Source organism: Pollicipes pollicipes, unplaced genomic scaffold (assembly GCF_011947565.3).
Source record: "Pollicipes pollicipes isolate AB1234 unplaced genomic scaffold, Ppol_2.1 Scaffold_4740;HRSCAF=5597_pilon_pilon_pilon, whole genome shotgun sequence".
Classification (NCBI taxonomy): Eukaryota; Metazoa; Arthropoda; class Thecostraca; order Pollicipedomorpha; family Pollicipedidae; genus Pollicipes; species Pollicipes pollicipes.
The window spans coordinates 33,591,382-33,610,718 of record NW_023596545.1 but is presented as its reverse complement, the minus strand read 5'-3'; the positions used below and the strand labels follow the sequence as shown (position 1 = coordinate 33,610,718).

The 19,337-nt window shown below is 57.0% G+C and overlaps 1 pseudogene; it reads left to right on the top strand.

Annotated features, from left to right (window-relative positions):
• The window catches only part of LOC119098245 (G protein-coupled receptor kinase 2-like), a 22,926-nt pseudogene extending 3,787 nt beyond the window's left edge, over positions 1-19,139 (top strand).
• The last annotated feature ends 198 nt before the right edge of the window (positions 19,140-19,337 follow it).

Here is a 19,337-nt window from a genome sequence, read left to right as displayed (position 1 = left end):
ACAACCACCAACTACACCACACCACAGCCACCATCAGCAACACAACCACCAACTACAACCACAACCACAACCACCAACTACAATCAACACCAACTACAACCTCAACCACCAACTACAACCACAACCACCATCGGAACAATGTCGAGACTGAGTGTAACGTCCGAATGCTCGCACATACAGCACTGGAGGTCAACACCCGGTTCCTCCAAGTTAGTCCCACAAACGGAAAGCGTGGGGTCTGACCCCAGTAATCACCCATTTCAAAGGTTCGAATGAAATATCGAAATTGGATCTGTGCCTGCTTCCCACGTCGCTGTGCACATATCTCCTCACCATCGATGCAGGTGAAGTCCCCGAGCTGCTTTGTGACGGCTCGCACATAATGACCGCTGCTGCTGCTTCCCGGGCGCAGTTCCCTGGTGGCCTGGTGGTTCGCTGTTTCCCATCGGTGTGTTCCCGGCGGAGTGTTTGTCAGTTTACGTGCGTGTGTGCATGCGTGCGTGCGTGCGTGCGTGCGTCCCTGTGTGCGTGCTTGCGTGCGTGCGTGTATGCGTGTGCGTGTTGCGTGCGTGTGTGCGTGCTGCATGCTTGCGTGCGTGCGTGCGTGCTTGGTGCAGTGCGTGCTTTGCGTGCGTGTGTACGTGCTGGACTTATGCGCGTGCGTAGTTGAGCCTCGCTGTTTTCCTTGTGTCAACATTTTATGCCACGTGGGGGGAATCGCCACCAGTCTGTTTTAGATTCTGGAGCACTCTGCGTCACAGGCCCCTACGATGTGGACGAATTTTAAGCAACAGCTCATTTTCCACCCAGACGAACTCGATTCCCAGCGTTGATGCAACATAAGCTATTTTTATTTTAGATTTTTTATTTCTAATATTTAATTCAAGATGCACAGTTGCGAGTCTTCATGTCTCCGCCGGGGTAATCGCGTATTCCAACGTTGGCTTTGTATTGGTGGAACTTGATTCGGGGACTTCTTGGGATGTTCTGATATTAAGTTTCTAGAAGTCCATTAACAAATTTGGCTCAAGCTGAAGCGCCCTTTACAGATGTCCACGTATCAGAATAGTGCACATCACGTACTGTATCCTCCTGGAATCCTCTCCAGCGTAAGGGCTAATACACGCCCGCGTCAGGGTGCCATATGTCGCAGCGTTTTATGTCTGCGCCGGTGCCCCGTCACCTAACCAGGTCTTTGCTTCTGGCCGGTGACTTATGACCTCTGACCTTTGCCCTGTGCCCGGCAGTCGCCGGACTCAATCGACGTGCTGAACGAGGACGTGTCCGCCTCCTGCAAGGAGGGCCTGTTACGGCCTGCAAAGAGCTGTTTCGACGGTTGCGTGCAGCTGGTGAAGGCCTTCCTCGCCAACAACCTCTGCAGGAGTTCGTCGACTCCATGTTTTTCCATAGATACCTCCAGTGGAGTGGCTCGAGAGGTGAGCACTGACCAGGTCAGGTTCAGGCCGCTGCCTGGAACGAGCGCCGGCCTGACCTTGTGGCGCAGCGTTTTTGGCAGTGAACTGTTCCGAGTTGTATCTGGGGGCACGTGGCCCGGGTCAGTGCATGTTTTGACGTGCATTTGGAATATACATGTAGCCTCTGTTCGTTTGAATACTGCGGTGCTGTGCACCAGTACATGTCCACCAAATCCCATGCGTGCTTTTTTCGTACCGCACGCCCATTTTCTTTGTGGGTTTAAAGGTATGCGCATTAAAAACAACAGTAGTTTGTACAGCGCTGCTATGGGCTCAAAGCCCACGGCAGCACTTTGCTGATTTGAGGGATGGCATTATTCGCAATGCTTACAGGACACACCAGGCGCGTTGTAACGCTATAGGAGTGTGTGGGAAGGCTGTGGTATATAAAGTACGCAACACCACCCCCAAAATATGCCAACAAACGGGCTACGCTCCTGATTTGCGTCCACTTTTTATTCATATTGGGGGGAGGGTGGGTGAGGGAACCGAAGCCCCAATGGGGAGGGGGAAGGGGGCTCTAGTCCCTAAACTAAATAAGAGATTACTTTCCTGAGACATACACACCCTTCGGCTTGAGGATTGTCCGGTAGACTTACCTGTTTGATGCTTTGTCACGACAGCTTTGTTTCGACCGTCGTAAATTATCGTGCGAAATCCGGCTCGACTTGTCTGAAGCTCGGGCCAGTCATATTTAAGTCGCTTTTAACATATTTCTTGGAATCTGAGATCCGAACAACGCCGTAAAACTGTACGACCAACTTTCAGTGTGAGCATGGGTCGTCTTATCGTCGATGGCTTATGAGAATAGAGCCCAGCCGCACCCCCAATTAAAAACCACAAACCGTCCTAAGTATCAGCCCGATGGTCCTGTACTTTCTCTGCTTCAAGCTGACGTTTGGTCCCGAACCATCACCTCTGGTGATTCCCAACCCGAGCGCGTCGGCGTTTTAAGCCGAACTTGTTGCGATACTCGCGGATCGACTGTTTTGCCTTCACGCCGCCGGCCGTTTGACGTTCTTCTGGCGGCGCTCAGCGCGCTGGGGTCGCTTGTCACTGCCGGCGCCGAGCGCACTGGGACCGCTGTCACTGACGGCGCTCAGCGCACTGGGGCCGCTGTCACTGACGGCGCTCAGCGCACTGAGGCCGCTGTCACGCCCCTCGCACTGAGGCCGCTGTCACTGACGGCGCTCAGCGCACTGAGGCCGCTGTCACTGCGGCGCTCAGCGCACTGGGGTCTCTGTCACTGCGGTGCTCAGCGCACCGGGCCGCTGTCACTGACGGTGCTCTGCGCACCGGGGCCGCTGTCACTGACGGCGCTCAGCGCCGGGCCGCTGTCACTGACGGCGCTCAGCGCACTGGGGTCTCTGTCACTGACGGTGCTCAGCGCACGGGGCCGCTCACTGACGGTGCTCAGCGCACCGGGCCGCTGTCACTGATGGCGTTCAGCGCACTGGGGCCGCTGTCACTGACTGCGCTCAGCGCACTGGCAGTGCCTCGTGTCTGGACACGGGTGGCCCGCCTTACCTCACACCCTCCCCCCTCTCTGTTGCAGGAGGCCGGTGACGTACAAGACGTTCCGCATGTACAGGGTGCTAGGGAAAGGGGGGTTGGGGAGGTGTGCGCGTGCCAGGTGCGCGCCACCGGCAAAATGTATGCCTGCAAGAAACTAGAAAAGAAACGAATTAAGAAGCGGAAAGGTGAACTGATGGTGCTTATAGAGAAGATGACACTAGAAGAAGTCAACTCTAGATTCGTTGTGAGTACGGGACGATGGTCCGTCGGAGACGCTGTCTCCCGCCCTGCCTCCATTTTTGCTCCTGATAGTGCATCCCGCGCAGCGATATGAAGTCAAGCGATGCGGAATATTTGTTACAGTCTGATCCTGCCCTCAACGCGTCCATTCGTGATTCACGGTTCATCAGCCAGCGTTGCGCGCAATTGTCACGGCTTTTGCCATCTACCGCCACACTGGTGATGGATACGGTATGCCGTCATACTGATTGCTGCCATGGTATGCCTTGCCGATTGCAGCTATGGTATGCCGCCATACCGATTGATGGCATGGCATGCCGTCATACTGGTTACTGCTATTGTATGCTGCCATACCGATTGCTGATATGGTATGCCGCCATACTGATTACGGCCCTTCAGTCAGTGCGGTATGCCGCGCAAGTGTGTGAGCCGGCACCTTTTCGTTGAGTCACCGCAGCGGCGTCGATTTGCTACGGCTTGATGAGGACAGCACCTGGCGACGTCCTGCAGCGGCGCGTTACAAACATCATCACAGACGCCCTGCGGTGTCGTTCCTGTGTTCGCGGTTGTGTGCCGGAGCGTCTGTGTCCACACGCCGCTCCCACCGGAGTTGTATTGACGATGCGATCAAGGTCTTTCAAGGGCGTTCACTTCAGCGTGGATTTACCATGCTGTCTTCCACTCGTGATGCCCGTTCAGAAGCCGAGCTTGAGTGCGTAGATGCCGTGTGAGTTGAGGAATCAAGCGCAAGACAAAGCAACGTGTCGTCGTTGACCCAGGCCCAAATCGAAGCCTGCTGCTGCGGCTGACCCGTTTTTATGCAAAATGTCGTGACGCGTGCGGAAGTTTCAGTTTTGTTAGCGCGGCCATGAGCTGCATGCTAATGAATGCCTTCTGCGGCCGTAATTGGTTTGCATTTTCCCACGAGCGGCTCCACAGCGTATTTCTGCAAACTACATGGATGAGTCAAGCGCCCTCCAGCGGCTAAATATCCCATTATCGCCAATCACTTGCCGTTCATGAGGAAAGCGGGACATTTAATTTTCCTCTTTCGCCTCAGATCACTAGCAGAACGACCCAGATGTTGCCAAATCGCGCCGGTTGTCGCGCATTGCAAAACAAACTCGTCGAAGTCCATTGATCGCGGCTAGACCTGGTCGTCGTTGGTCTCATTCGTCCATCAATATCGAGCGCGTGCCAGTTTCGCCGGAGGGCCCCCCGCCGCTGACAGTGGCTCGGTGTAATCAGCAGCGAGACGAGCCGATGTCCCCGAGGAGAAATTGTCGCGTCTGAATCACTTCGTCAACACCAGTATGTCCAGACAGATTGCTTGGATTATGTAAATGCAGTCTGGTTCATTGTGACACGATGCCATGGTAAATTTTCATTATTAGGGCTGCCACGAAGTAGACCGGGTTTGGTCCTACCCTCTGGCTGCAGCGCGTTGGAAGGAAGCAGCGCTCCTTAGCACGCTATCCGCACTTATTGCACGTGCATTATCGGGCGCGCGCACTGCTGAGGCGTCAATGTCAAACGCTTCCAAACTCTGCTGGCGTGGCGTGCAAAATCAACAGACCCGGGCCCGTGACATTTGAGAGCCCCTGAAGCGCGTAAATCACACCGCAGGCCCATCTGTCAGAATGACGTTATTGGTGTGGCACCGCGGAGTAATGGGACCATCGCGGTTTGGGCCACCGCCCTGATAGATAGCAGCGGCGTTTTCTAGGCCCAAACATGGCAATAGTTTGCCACGTTCCCATGCAGATTGTGCAGCCTGCAATTTTTCAGACGCTGCTGAGCCTGTGACGTCACCGGAACCATGATGTTGTGGCATGCGGCATGCACGGTCAGCCCACACGCGACTGGATTACTGCCTTGTGCACAGCGCGCACCCTAAAAAACATAATAATAACCGCCTTCCTCGGAAAGCTGTTTTTTTGTGCGGCGTCCGCTTCCTTGCTAATCCCCGCGGCGATACGGGTCTTCAGGCTTCCATTGAGCGTGCATAGCTCGTCGATGACGCTGATAGCTTGTCGGCGGGATCGATACCGGCGCGGGGCTAACCTTTCGGGCGCGGGCCGGCCATGTGCGGCGCGCGCGACGAGCCGCGCCGTATCGGTCCCGGTCCGCGCGCGCGCGTGTTTGTATGTGTGCTCGGGTCGGCAGTGTGTCAATCGCGACAGGTGGGCGGCCGTGTTCGGCCACCTCGGTGACAAATGAGGACTGCGCTCTGTTTGTCCCGCTTGTAGGCCGGACATGAGCAGCATCCGCGAGGGTCTTTTGTTGAACGCCGAAGCTGGCGCGCGGCGGTGTGTCCCGCCTTACCGGGCTGCTCACGCGTGGGCGATATGAGTGGACACGTGACGGCTCAGTTCTCGTTACCTGATGTTATCTACAAGACGATGTATATCTGTTCGTCCTTAATTCCCACTCTTTGTTAGGTTTGACCTCATCCGCTTTTCTGTGGAATAATTACAGTTATATCCTCCATCGTCACTGGCTGGTGTTACTGCCTGGTTTTAACACGTACTTCGTCTCCGCCCCTCGCTTTTATCACTGCTTCCGATGTTCGGCAACCTGACGTTTCCGCTTGCCATTCCGACCGTCCGCTGCGCCGTCCTCATCCTCCCGCCACTCCTCAGCCGCTCTCTCCATCCTCATTTCCCCGTCGCTTCGCGCGCTTGACGCTGTGGCCTGCGTTTCAGGTTAGTCTAACGTACGCGTACGAAACCAAAGACGCCCTGTGTCTGGTGTTAACCATCATGAACGGCGGTGACCTCAAGTTCCACATCTACAACATGGGGGGCGAACCGGGCTTCAGCCCGGACCGCGTGCTGTTCTACGCGGCGGAGGTAAGGGGTGTGGAGTTCCGGGGCGCAGCCGCCATGTGATGCCGAAACCGCGTGGTTCCGGAACCGAGTCCAGAAAGGTCGCGTTTTTCTGTCACGGGACAAAAGGAGGTCCGGGACAACGAGACTGGTTTCCACTGCAGCCTCCAGTGCGGCGGCCGAGCGCGAGGGCGGGGCCGCGGCATTCCTCAATGCGCCAGCGTTGCGGTGCTCTTCACCTTGAAAGTGAGATCATACTCGCGGAACATGCTGGCGGAGACCGCTGGCGGATGCCGGCTGCTGATCTCACCTCTGGTCCCAGCGTGAACCGCGTGATGCGACGAGCCTCGCGCCTGGTTAGAGGGTGACGGGGGTTGTAACACCGCGTCCGGCCACCGCCGGTGACCTGCAGAAACTGGGGACAGGGCTCACCGCACGGCCCTGGCTACCGTTGGGATTAAAGAGCGCTTTATCAGTGGAAATTTTCGTGCTGACCATAATCCACTCTCAAGCTATCGCGAGGGTACTGGGCAAGTGACGTTATTAGGCAAACGATGGTTATATCAACGCAAGCTGAGTGTCGCCAAGTATAACCATTTCTAGCCCAATGTCATCGTTAAGCGAATACCACCGGACATATGAAAGGACGGACATTGCCAGCGTAAAGCTACCACTCTCGCAACGCAAAAAAACAGCTCATGGGCTCTCTTGCTGACATGAAGTAAAGAGCTCTTGAGCTATTCGGGCCATTTTGCCGGCTACCGTGCGCCAGTCGCCAGTCGCCAGTCGCTGGTCACCAATCGCTAGGCGCCGGTCACCAGTCGCCGGGCGCCGGAAATGAGCTGTCACCACTCTGCCCGGCTGGCGTTCACCGGAACGTTATTAAGCGGCATTGTCGGCGCGGTGTTTGATGCACGGTGGCGTGGCTCGCCCCGTTAAATCGCACGCTACGCTAATGATGCGTGTTAGCGGTTCCGATCTGATACGGACGGGTCGTGCGTTGCGATCAAACAGAGGTCTTGAGAAATTGAGAGCAATTAACCCGACGGCTCCTGCGGGGAGGATTAGAAACCGTCGGCCGTTCGCCGGCAGCACTGTTAGCAGAGCTCAGCAGTCATCTAACTGTACTGTCACGACTGCTGTGCCTGTCTAGTGTGTATGTTGTGCACCTAACGATCACATGTCCCCAAGCGGTCTCTTTCATCCCATGCAATAGAGATTAGCCGACCCCGCGCTGCCAGGCGTCTGCTCCCAGGCCCTGCGTTGTGTCTGCTCTTGTGCACCGCCGCCCGTGACCCCACTCGCCCCTTTCTTTATGCAGTTTCCTTTGCCATTTCCTGTCCCTTCCATGTCGGCCATGATTTGACACATGGTTTGACTTGGGCTACTCGTCGGAGCCTAACACCTGGATCCTGTGATCGCCAGTCGCTTGATCAGCCCGTGATTGTCAGGGCTCTACCACGTGCCTGTCTACCCTGTATGAAGCCCCCGATATGTCCCTGTCCCTGTTTTTGACCCTGTTCTTGCCGTGCCCCTGTCTCCGCTCCGGTCGGCGTCCCCGTCGCCGTCGCCGTCCCCCGTCTCCGTCTCCGTCTCCGTCTCGTCTCCGTCTCCGTCTCCGTCCGTCTCCATCTCGTCTCCGTCTCCGTTCCGTTCCGTTTCCGTCCGTCTCCGTCTCCGTCTCCGTCTCCGTCTCCGTTCGTCCCTTGTCCTTGTCCTTGTCCCTGTCCGTGGCGACGAGAACACCCGAGCGACCCTCTATCGTCGTCTGACCCGTATCGGTTGTGACCTGGCTCTCCGCCGGCCGTGGTATCATCACTATCGAGCGTAACTCGGCGTCCTGCTGTCTGTGACCTGATCTCTGTCAAGGGCGACCTGGTCCCCTGCTGGCTGTGGCCAGACATCGTGTCCCCGGTGTCAGATCCCACGTCGACTGTGACCCGAACTATGTTCAAGGTGACCTGATCTCTCGTCCAGCGTGACCTAAAACCCATTTGGTGTTTCGTGACCTGTGCCGAGCATAACCCGACCCGTCGGTTATGACCTGACCCCCGTTGACCGCGACCCGACCTAACCCCTTGACGGTGACCTGACCTGACCTCTGCCGTCCGCCAGGTGCTGTGCGGCCTCCAGGACCTGCACGCCAAGGGCATCGTGTACCGCGGACTGCAAGCCCGAGAACATCCTGCTGGACGACCTGGGCCACGTGCGCATCAGCGACCTCGGCCTGGCCGTCGACATTCCGGAGGGCGGCTGGGTGCGCGGCAGGGTCGGCACCGTCGGCTACATGGGTCAGTGGCGGCGCGCGGCGGCGCGGCAGCTGGTGGGGCGGTGGTCCCTCGGCGTGTTGTGGCCGGCACGTCGCGGTGCAATTACTTTGCTAATAAGCTGCGATGAGCGGATTCCCGGAGACGGGCTGGTGTTGGGTAATGAGGTAGCGGCGTCAAGGGAGTGATCTGTGGCGCTGTCGTGCAGGGCTAGTCGGTGCTCTCCCTCGTTAGGCAGTGTTTGACGAGGCTGCCGGGACGTCCGCAGGTCCCTGTTTGTAGTTCGTAGTTCGAGCACCTCTGTGAACTGTCAAGAACTTAACGGTGCTCGGTGTTCTGTGGAGCTGAGAGGGCCTTGGAGCTTGTCCCCGACGCAGTTCGCCTCCAGTCGACGTGCACGCCGGCAGCGGGCTAATCGCTCCATCTGTCGGTCGGCCGCAGCCCCCGAGGTGATCGACAACGAGTACTACAACTTCAGCCCCGACTGGTTCAGCTTCGGCTGCCTGCTGTACGAGATGATCGAAGGCCAGGCGCCGTTCCGCGCGCGCAAGGAGGCCGTCAAGCGCGAGGAGGTGGACCGCCGGGTGAAGCAGGAGCAGGAGAAGTACTCGAGCAAGTTCTCCGACGTGGCGCGCTCCCTCTGCCAGCTGGTGAGCGACGCTGGGCGGCGGCGGCGCGGCTGCTGCTGTGCGCCGCTGCTGCGGGGCGTAGTGGGTGCGTCTTGGGACGAGGACCGCACAGTCAGTTTTCTGCATGGTAGATCAGCAGAGAGGGTGGCAGTGTCCTCGTTTGGGTATGATAGGAGTAGGGTGTCGATAGTGTAGTGGTAAACGCGTTTGCGGTAACCACTGCACGTCTGGGAAACCAGAGGCACGGGGTTCGATTCTCCGCGGTGCCCGCCCTTTCTGCCAGGGTGAGAGGCAGGCGATGCCGCATAGCCTCAGCAGCTGAGTGCGTCGTAAAGCCCCAATGGCCCTCCACCGGGTTGTGGTAGTTTTCTACGCTTTGAAACAGGCGAGAAGGGTGACGGTGTCCTCGTCGGGGTGCGACAATGGAGAGGACGGTTGACTGAATCGCTGTCTGCAGTTGGTAGTGGTCCTGAAAGTGCCGTGAACGGGGCAGGTAACTGTCACGCAGTGGTTGCAGTGGACTGCAAGGCCTCTTGTAAGGCTGTGGCGCCCACCAGCCGATAGGTGGCGAACGGTGGGCCGCTAAGATCGCTTGCCGCAAAAACGCAGCGCGTGTGTTTGCTATGGCGAGGCTAGCAGATCTGGAAAACTACTGTGCTCTCGTGATAGGTGTTTGTTAGATGCGCTCAGATACTGCTGCGGCTTTTCAAAAACGAAATTGTCCTGTTATGCACGCGTGGCCGGACTTATCTACACCGCAGTGAATCATCGGGATATTTGCATGCTCTGATGGAGAAGTTGGTCGTCTGTTTGACAGCGTTAGAAGGCCGGCCCCTGGGTGGTAACGCTGGAGTTCGCGCCGTGAGGCTCGTGTGACCTTTTGCTGCAATCGCCCGAGCTGAGAACGCTTTTACGTGGATGAGATTGCTTGTGCGGGAGTGGCCAGGCTCCTTTAAACCGGATCTAGCGGTGTCAACAGCGAGGCAGTGAGCTCGTGACCTCAGATGTGTCGGCGCGGCTGGGCCGTGCCCACCGAATGGTGCTGACCCCGGACGTCCTGCCGCACGATCCCGGATTTACCGCGATGTCCAGTCGTTCGTCGACTTATGCAACCGCCGCTGCCCGTCAGGCTAATTTCATAGCTGTCGTCCGGTAATGTGATCACTGATTGCATTTTATCGCGTGTCGGCTGACCAGCGTATTCGCCGGCCGTTGTCGCCCCTGACCTGACTGCTGACCTGACCTCGTTCCCGGCCGTGTGACCTGACCGCTGACCTTTCTCCACGTCATGTGACCTAGCTGCTGACCTGACCTCGTTTCCGGCCGTGTGACCTGACCGCTGACCTGATCCTGCTCCTCGCTGTGTGACCTGGTCGCTGACTTGACCTCGCTCATCACTGCGACGTGACCGCTGACCTCGCTCCTCTGTGTGACCTGACCGCTAACCTGACCTCGCCCCTCTGTGTGACCTGACGGCTGACCCTGACCTCGCCCCCCGCTGTATGATCTGACCGCTGACCCGACCTTGCTCCTCGCTGTGTGACCTGACTACTGACCTGACCTCGCTCCCACCGTGTGACTTGACTGTTGACCTGCCCCCGTTTTTCCGTGTGACCTGACCGCTGACCTGACCTGGCACTCGGTCGACAGCTGCTCCAGAAGCGGCCTGAGGAGCGGCTCGGCTGTCAGCAGGGCCGCCACGGCGCCGCCGAGGTCAGGAAGCACGAGTTCTTCAAGCAGGTCAACTGGAAAGCGCCTGCGGGCGGGCATGTGCGAGCCGCCGTTCGTCCCGGACGTGAGTGGCGGCCGCTGCCCGGCGCGCGGCCTTGGAGCTCCCCACGGCCAGCGCCTCCTGTTTGTCAGACAAAGTTCAGTTTCGGGGAGTTTGCCGCTGATTCCTCCGAGGCAGCGGGCGTTGGGAACGCGAGGGAACGGGCGGCTCCCAGGGATTGGAGCGGCACATCAGCGTCGGGCGTTTGTTTAGGTCGCGTGGTGGGGAGGTGGGGAGGAGCTGCCGTTCTGGGGACCTAAGCTGGCGTCTTTTGAACACTCTCGTATGTGTGTTGGTGGGAGCTCGGGCGTCGGCCCAAATGATGCTCCGACGTTGTCCCATAATGCCAGTATTCTTCGATTTCCCCAACTTCACTGATTGCAATGCAACAGGACGAAAGAGCCTCTAGCATCCAGCCCAAAAACCGTCGGCAAGCCCTTATGATTCGTGATCCAGAACCCAGTCACAAACTTACGTCATACACTTTGACGCATCCGAAGCTCTGCTCTGCCCATCGGAAGACCTCGTCTGACCCGATAGTTTTCGCCGCATGTGCCAAACACTTCGTGTATTTGTCGACCGGCGGCCGCTATCACCCACCGCGTTGTCCGGCCGGCAGCCGCACGCCGTGTACGCCAAGGACGTGCTGGACATCGAGCAGTTCTCGACGGTCAAGGGCGTGGCGCTGGACTCACGGGACTCGGAGTTCTACGACAAGTTCAACACCGGCTCCGTCTCCATCCCGTGGCAGCAGGAGGTGAGTGCAGCCCCCGCGGCTTGCGCGAATTGGGTGGGCGCGGGGGGAGGGGCAGTAGCGGGTGGTCTTCCAGATGCCAGCCAGCCCCCTTCGGTGGTCGCGAGTTAGGAGAGAGGGTGAGGGTGAGGGGGACCAGATGGGATCACTACATCGCACAATGCTGTTAGATATGCTTTGTTACGATGAGCTCCGCGTCACGGGCGTGGCGGAAGAGGACGATACCTTTCGCCACGGCCTGTGCTGGCTCGTCACAAATCGCGTTCGCTTTCCCATTAAAATTTTAGTAGTTCACTTGTTGCAAAGTTATTTGGCCACTGGCGATAAAACCATGACATAAAACCAGCGCTTTCTGCGGCACAAAGCGCTTCGAGTTTCCGCTGCTCCGTTTTAGGACAATGCAACTCCCCCCCCCCCCCCCCCTCCTGCGGTGTAGGCGGTACGTCCTCATTCGGATCACCAGGGAGACAAAATGAGCCTTAGTTTGTGTGTGTGCCGTCTCGCATGCTCGGTCACGGTGCACTGCAAAGGCAGCATGCTGGAATCGGCTAGACAAATATGTCTGGATGGAGTGGTGTAGGCGGTTCAGTAACGCGAGATGCATTCTGGGTATGTCCAATCAATGCGAACTAAAAAATATCAGGCTCTTTTTCAGGCATACGTGGTAAACTGCCCCGCCCCGTCTTATATTAAGTCTGAAGAACAGCCCGTAACGCCGGAAATAAAAAGTGCAGTATATCTCTCAAGCATGATCATTCCTGGTGTTCTGTCTTTTGCGCTGGATGTTGGCGCTGTGTCGGCTGATATTCAGCCAACAAACCCAACAATAACATTCGCCGTTAGCTACCTCGGATTTCACAAAATCAGCGCATGCAAATGTCCGTGAATGATTCGCGTGAATCCCAGCCTACATACCGACTATTACTAAATATACACGTTCACCATATCCGTCATCCGTCAGTCACACCCGTCGACCGAACTGGCATGGTGGTCACATCCACATCCTTGACATTTGTACGGTGACTGAGCATGGACAAGCCGCGGGAAGGCCGGCGGATGACCGTCGCGGAAAGGTTGTCGGCTCGGCTAGCGCTGGTCTGTAAGCCAGGCCGCCTTCGTCGCTTGGAGTAGTCGACTCACTCGCCTGGCACAGGCACGTATCGTCTTGGTATGAGCGGCCTTCGGCTTGTTGCAATGCGTCTAGGTCTCGTAAACCCAGTCAACTCAGTAACGCTGCCCCAGAGAAGTGCTTGGACCGAACAACCCTGGCTAAAGGTAAAAGGGCATGGCACTTTCGCTTGCCGAGGTTTGGTTCACTTTTCATTTATGGGGCTGGTTGCACTCGGATGTTCGTGTTTACTGTCTTTTCGGCCAAGCTTTGGCCCGCCAAAAACTTCCGTGATCTTGCCAACCACTAACGATCGGGCATTTGTAACTTTTTGACCAACTCACGTGCCTGGATCAAGACGGCGCAAGTGCGCCAGTTTCCCTCAGCGTTCCCCGGAAACGTTTTTACTCTTCGTTTGCGCCACAGTATGCCCATCGTACTTGCCATCTGGAGCGTACTGAGTTCGCCGCCAGCCCCAGCGGCACCTGACCTTTCCGCACCAGGTCGCCGTTCGCCGGATCGAGCCCGCCGCCCGGAGCGGGGTTCAGCAGGGTCGGCCGCGTGCCGCATGCACAGCTGGCTCCCAAGGCCGGCCGGCTCCGACTAAGCCGCCGCACATGACTGAGAGCACCTGCGGGGTCAGCGAGGTCAGCGGGTCAGCGGGGTCGGATCGATGTGTGACCCGGCAAGTGCCGTGGGCTGGCGTCGGGCCGTGACCTTTGACAGGCCGCGGGCGGCAGAGGTCAAGTGGCGGCCGGAGGCCAACGGACGGCGCGAAATACTGATTGGGCGTGAAAACGGGAGGTTGCTATGGTTACCTGCTAATTGCGCTCAAGCGAGGCTGTGGCGTGCCACTGGCTATTAGGGAACCTGGTTAGACCGCCAGACGGCTTTATGAACGGGAGGATGAAGTGCCAAAGATGCGGTGATCAGTCTTAGGGCGAGGGGGAACACTAATATTCTGTCGCAAGGCATCAGGTTGACAGAAATTTGCGATAGGGTGCAGAGCCATGTGCTTTATGTATTTTTTTTTAACTAGACAAAATCTTGCACATTTGGTGCATTCTGTTGAGCGGCTCGCGCGTGTTCTATTTGCGAGCCCCGAAAGGGCACATGGAAAGTCGAAAATGAACGATTCTGCTTTTCGACCACAGTTATCGTAATGCGTGACCTTTTCGTGCCGGAGTGTGACATGGTATCAGCTAGCGCACGCCGCATATGACGTGCACCTGGGGAAGGACATCGGACGTGGCTGTAGTTTGCTGCCAAATGCGCCGCCGCGGCGTGCCGCTCCGTTTTATTTTGCATGTGCGTGCCCCGTTCAATTAATTTCCGAATCCCGTTTATTTACTCGGCCTCCCGGTGGATTTTGACGGCAAGCCTCAATATAGCCGCGGTATAATTGAGTTGTCGGGCGCCTTGTCACACAACGCACGTGATGCGATTTGCGCGCAGCCTGTATTCCAGGCAGGTATGAGGATCCGCAATAACGCATGCGTCACACTTTCTATAAATATATTTCTAGTACTGTGTGTGCTGGTGCGCTATCAAACAGCTGAAGAACAGTTCGAGGACGTGGCTGCGCGATAAACGCACTCCTTGTTTTGAAAAGTAGGGGCTTAATTTCACAAAATGAGTGGGGAGAGAGAGAGCTAGACTGTGACAGAATTATGACACCTACCTCCAGCACAGCCATCAAACTTTTTCTCCTCGGCTTTGGTCCACTTTCTTCTCAAAGTTGGGAATGGGGTCTGACCCCCAGCTGAATAGGAAACTACACCCCTGGGCGCGTGCAAAGTGTTGGCGCATTTTACTGGATGATATTGGTCTGTGACACGCAGGTGCGTGAAAGCTAGGTGATGTGCAAATTAATGTGCCAGTCGCGCCTGCTTCTGCAGCGACGAAAGATGTGCATTGTCGTGTGGCACGATGTGTGCACCCTACCGGCAACATGACTGCCCCACACGTTTGGTTCAATAACTGGGCTTGGCGTCGTGAACGCAGCTTTGTTCGGTAGATGCGCAATTATGTTCCTGGAGTGTTTTGGTTTTGCTATCTGACACGCTATTGATTTTTATCACATTCTGTCTTTTTGTTTTGTTGTGTGTCATGTTTTTCTCGCATTCGCATTTGCATTGTATTGCATGGCATTTCGTTTCGTTTCATTTGTTAACTTAAAGTCCTCCAATTTAACAAAATTCCCGTATTGTTCAGCAATAACATTATTTGCATCGCTTTGTCCGATTATGCATTTCAACCAATAAGGTAGTTGATAGCATGAGTAGTTGCAATATCCTCGTGCATCATTTTGTCCGATCATACATTTCAACCAATGACGTTTTTCGTTGCGAGTAGTTGCAATATCGTCGTTCAGTCATTTGGGACATCCTCATGGCCAGGCTCTAGAACAGCCACGCTCCTCTGTTGGCGCGTTACCGTGCCGTTTGAGGCTAATTGGTTATTTGCAAGAAGCACAGCCCTGCAACTGGCATCGATGCTGTGATCGCGTGTTTTAGGCGGCGCGTTCCCGAAAGTAAGCAACAAACCGGCGCTCTCTGAGCAAAGCGTACTATGTGTGTATAAACACTGCTACCCTGTGTGCAAGAGCTTCTGCTAGAGCCAAGACCAACACTTACTTGCCACTGTCGAGCTTCCTTCTCATGACTTATCCGCTTAGCCTGATGACGAACAGGCTTACAAAAATACACGTAACCGGCTGTTTGGACACCTGTCGTGTGTTAAACTACCGTCTGTTTAGGCCTGAATCAACTCCGGACTTGACGTGTGCGCGTGTCTATCAAGAACATGGTTCGCAACGACGTGACTTATTGAATGAGATTGAACATTAAGACGGTTGCTGAGTCGGACTCAGTGACTGACATAACTCAGGCTGACACGAAATCGTATAATAAGGTCAGTCGCCGTCGTCGTCACGTGCCGTCGCATTCTACCGCACCCCGCAGCGCTCTGTCACGTCCTGTCGCGTTCTACCGCGTTGTGTCACTCCACGTCTGTCACGTCCTGTCGCGTTCTACTGCGTTGTTTCACTCCACATCTGTCACGTCCTGTCGCGTTCTACCGCGTTGTTTCACTCCACGTCTGTCACGCCCTGTCGCGTTCTACCGCGTTGTTTCACTCCACGGCGTGTTCCGTCCCCTCCCCGTCTCACGCCCCATCCCACGTCCCACGTCCCCATCTCACGTCCTCATCTCATGCTCCCATCTCACGTCCCCATCTCACGTCCCCATCTCATGTCCCCATCTCATGTCCCCATTTCACGTTCTCATGTCACGTCCCTTCGGCAGATGCTGGAGACGGGCTGTTTCAAGGAGCTGAACGTGTACGGCCCGGACTACTCGCGCAGCGACGACCTGCGCCAGGACCTGCCGCCGCCGGAGACCAGCTCGGGCTGCTTCAGCACCCTCAGACGCCGCCGGCGCGCCCGGCTCAAGTGAGAGAGAGGCACGCACAGCGCATCCCCACACGCGCGGACGCCGACTGGGGAGAAGGGGCGCTCAGGGGGGAGACGGCGCGAAGGGATGTCCGGGGTCGCGGAGAAGTTGGGTGGAGAGAGGTGGTGGTGGTGGGGAGACGAGTACGTGGATCACGAGGGGGCAATCCCATGTGAGTATTCAATGACAAGACCTGGGTCACGTCTGCCGCATTTCAAGGACTGTGTTGGGTTTGTTGTTGTATGTTGGGTGGTATGTTGTTGTATGTTGGGTTTTGTTGTTGTGTGTCGGGTTGTATGTTGTTGTGTGTTGGGTTTTGTTGTATGTTGGGTTGTATGTTGTTGTATGTTGGGTTTTGTTGTTGTGTGTTGGGTTTTGTTGTGGTATGAGGGGTTGTATGTTGGGTTGTATGTTGTTGTATGTTGGATTTTGTTGTGTATGTTGGGTTTTGTTGTGTGTTGGGTGGTATGTTGTTGTATGTTGGGTTTTGTTGTTGTATGTTGGGTTGTATGTTGTTGTATGTTGGGTCAAGAACAAGTTGCTATGTTTTGCGTGGCTCGAGAACGAAGGATATGTCGACAGATGGATCTGACCTGAACGCCGGGGACAGAGTTATCCGTTGAGCTGGAATGGCTATGCCTATGTGATGCGTTCAGGGTAAAAATAAGAAGGCCTGCATTGCCTTTCAAGGTCGTGATAAAATTGACACGCACGCTAAGCGAAATAAATACATTAATGTTGACAACTAAGGATTTAATTTCGGTGGCGCAGCTTGCTCGAATCACAACGTATCAGACCGACAGCCACCTCGCGTGTCGCTGCTGCTATTCGCGGAACCGCAATCTCAGCATAAACGTATCGGGTCGCTCCAAACAGGCCTTTTTCTGCACGAGGTATACAAAGATGAACTCATTGTGCGCCAGCCAGTTCGCCACGTCCCGTTGAAGCTCGAAGTGATTGTTTTGACGTTTTTTGGCCGCTGGTCCCTTGTGCGCGGCCCGACTCCGCACTGTTTACATGCGTCAGCGCCTGTGCGCTGATCCACTGACCCGTCGCCTCGCGTTGCAGTGACCCGGAAGCCACGCCGTCGACCTCGCTGAGTAACTCCGACCCATGACGCCAGGCGGCGCTGCCGGCCGTCGGTCGGTAGCCGCCCCTGCATCGCCCTCTGTCGACGGGTACCTGCGGAGCATCGGACGCGCCGGCTCGCGCGCGCGTGCGCGGCCGGCGACCGCGCCGCCTGGCGCCGTCCTGGCACACGGGCGCGCACAGTCGCGCGCGCGGGCGTTGTCGTCCCGGTCTCGCGGTCGGCTCGCGTACGGTGTCCCAGTAGCGCACGCAGATAGACACGCGAACACGCTCACGCAGTCGCACGTGCGCGTTCATCCACACGCACAGACAGGAGTCAGCAGTGGTACAGACGGCCGTGCTATTAGCACGGAAACGCCCGCTCAGGGGCAGTCACAGGAGGCGTGCGTACTGGCCGTCGGGCGTGGACGTGCCCGTGGCTGGCTCTCTGGCGCCCTCTATTCCGACTGATTTTGGATGGGTCGGCCGATACACGTACATGAGCACGATACCACTCACGTACGTGCTCACGGGTTCACTCACCCAGTCAAACACCAGCCACTCAGGCACGCACCCGGACACTGACACAGCCACTCACCCACTCAGTCACTAGCCACCCACTCAGGCAATCATTCACCCACTCACACCCTCACTCCTCCACTCACTCAGTCCCTTGGCCTGCCGGGTCGCGCGAGCTGGCGCGTGCGAGACGTCTCCAGTCCACAGCCGGGCCCAGAATCAAAAGCTCTTCCTCGCCTCGCCCCATGCGTGCGCGCGCGAGAGTGTGCGTGTGCGTTCCTCGGTGTCCGTTTGGTGTTGTTAGGCGTGCGTGGGCGATTGTGCGCGTGTGTGCGCTAGTTCGTCCTCTCTCGTCTTCTTCCAGTGGTCCCGCGCACTGCGGCCGCGGGGTCCGGGCTCACGACCGGACCGGGCCCGGCCGGGGCTGCCCCCAGTCGTGAACCAGCAGAGCTCAAGCATCAGGGGTGACACCAGTGCAATGTCGACTGTTTAGTTGGTTAGTTCGGTGGGCGCCCGCCAGGGGCGCGCGGTGCCGCGCCGTGCGTCGGCGGACGCGACAGAGCCGCGCACGGGGCGGGCGACCCTGCGCTCGCGCCTCTGCGCGTGACGTCCGCTGTTCGCCACAGACAGAGGGGGTCGGTCGGTGTGTGCCCAGCGCTCGAGCGACCCTCTAGTACTCTGCTGTTTACGCTTTCGTTTGGCTGGCGCCGTCGGCCTGCGCCGTCGGCGGGCTGGCGGCTCGCCGGCCCTGGTACAGCGGCACACACGTGAACGATCAATGCTTTTCAGGTACCTAATGTACGCGCACCATGTCGACATTTCGTTATTTATCGTCCACCGACATATTATGAGCTGTTTTAATGAATTTTTACCCCTTTCATAACCTGAACAGTGACGCAGGTTTTGTAGCGTTGGTGTAATCGCGTGCACATAGAGCCGTGTACACACAGGCATGTGTGCGCCAGAGAGTGCGTGGCGTAGGTCTGTGATGCGCTGGCCTGCTGAGTAATTGTCGGCGCTGCTTTACTTCCGGTCGTGGCATTACCTGCCGGGTCTGTCGGCCCCCGAGTGACGCCGGCGCGCCTCCGGGCGGCCGCGCGACGTCGGCGCGCGCGCGCTGTGTGTGCCGGACCTCAGGACCTGCTACCCCGCCCACTGTGTGGGAACCTCGGGCGCGCTCCGGACTCTCCGGAGATGGCCGCGCTCCCCGATGAGTGAATGAGTGTCGGGCACTCGGCGAGTGCCCAGTTGTCCAGGCACTCCTGGGTCTGGGCGGCCGGGTCGCTGGCGGATGCTGGCGGCCCGACCGGGATATGCATTATACGTGGCGCTCCGTTACCGTTCCCAGGTACAAACTGTCTCACAAACCGGCGCGTGTGTAGATAGCTGTGAGCCTGGTGAGTGTGTGTGGATGTGTGATAGTTTGTGTCACTACGGTCTAACTTATTTACTTTTCTGAATGTGCGGTCGGGGATGCTTTACCGATGACGAAATTAAAATACATTGTTTTCCATCCGTGCTTGCTGGTGGTGGAGGAAAGTCGGCGGTTACAGATCCGGGAACGATGCCTGCTGCTCTGTGCTGCCTTTATTTCAAAAGCCTTGAGTCCGCCATTACGTAACGACAGACGGATTCGAATGCCAATTTACAGCGGTGTGCGTTCCGGCTTCGCCGGCTCAACAATGCTTGCGGTTCTCACAAAGCCGAGCAC